The sequence below is a fragment of the Suricata suricatta genome, chromosome 14 (assembly GCF_006229205.1).
Source record: "Suricata suricatta isolate VVHF042 chromosome 14, meerkat_22Aug2017_6uvM2_HiC, whole genome shotgun sequence".
Classification (NCBI taxonomy): Eukaryota; Metazoa; Chordata; class Mammalia; order Carnivora; family Herpestidae; genus Suricata; species Suricata suricatta.
This window is the reverse complement of record NC_043713.1, coordinates 12,547,430-12,548,860: the sequence shown is the minus strand read 5'-3', so window position 1 is coordinate 12,548,860 and position 1,431 is coordinate 12,547,430.

The window sequence follows — 1,431 nt, the reverse complement described above, 5'->3', positions numbered from 1 at the left end:
AGCATTTGCATTAAACTTCATTTTTTAAAAAAAATACTTTATTGTCAGATTGGTTTCCATATAACACCCAGTGCTCTTCCCCATAAGTGCCCTTCTCCATCACCACCACCTCTTTTCCCCCTTCCCCTCCCCCTTCAACCCTTGGTTTGTTTTCAGTATTCAATAGTCTCTCAGGTTTTGCATCCCTCTCTCTCCCCAATTCTCTTTCCCCCTTCCCTTCCCCATGGTCCTCCAATAGGTTTCTCCCGCTCTCCTGTTAGACCTATGAGCGTAAACATATTGCATCTGTCCTTCTCCACCTGACTTATTTCGCTTAGCATGACACCCTCAAGGTTCATCCACTTTGCTACAAATGGCCATATTTCATTCTTTCTCATTGCCATGTAATACTACATTGTATATATACACCACATCTTCTTGATCCACTCATCAGGTGATGGACATTTAGGCTCTTTCCATGATTTGGATATTGTTGATAGTGCTGCTACATATTAAACTTTGAACCTGGTTCCTGCTGCAAGATCACAGGTAAGTGAGCCTGGATCAAGCAAGTCATGATAGGATTCTTGGGAGTTAGTCTTTTTAACACCACGGTTGGCACGCAGAGGTTTCATTGTAGAGATGATGACGTTAAAATAATCCCAATACTTTGGAGCTGGAACATACAAAATTTGTGTTCTCCACCCAGACTAATTGCCCCTCAGCCCATAATTGCTTAGATCCCGGGTGAGCTTGCCGCATCAGCACAAACACGCTGCCGGTGGTAGGAGAGTGAGGCGAACATCCAGGTAACAGAAGGCGTTTTTCAAAAGGAAGAAATCCAGAAGCCTCTTTCTGACTTAAGGTTTGTCTTATTAGTCACTTACCAACACCCTCTTAACCTATACCCCAACTAGTGAGCTTAATGATGGCCTGGGAATTGATCTCCTCTTTGAAAAGAACTGCTAATATATTCCAGGTACTATAGACTCTTAGTTCAGGAATCAAATGCTGCATGTAGGACTTCCTGGGTGAGAAATCTTTGTTTAATTTACACTTCTATTTATTTGAGAGAGAGACAGAGACAGAGAGAGCCAGAGAGAGCGAGGAAGAATCTTAAGTAGGCTCCATACTCAACATGGAACTTGTTCTTGATCCCATCACCCTGGGATCATGACTTGGGCTGAAATCAAGAGTTAGATCCTCAACAGACTGAGCAATCCAGGCGTTTCTCTGCTCTATTTAAAAAAAAATTAATGTTTACTTTTTTTTGAGAGAGGCAGAGACAGAGTGTGAGTAGGGGAAGGGAAGAGAGAGAAGGAGGAGACACACAATCTGAAACAGGCTCCAGGCTCTGAGCTGTTGTCTCAGAGCCCCACGCAGGGCTCTAACTCATGAACTGTGGGATTCTGACCTGAGCTGAAGTCGAAGTTGGAGGCTCAATCCAGTGAG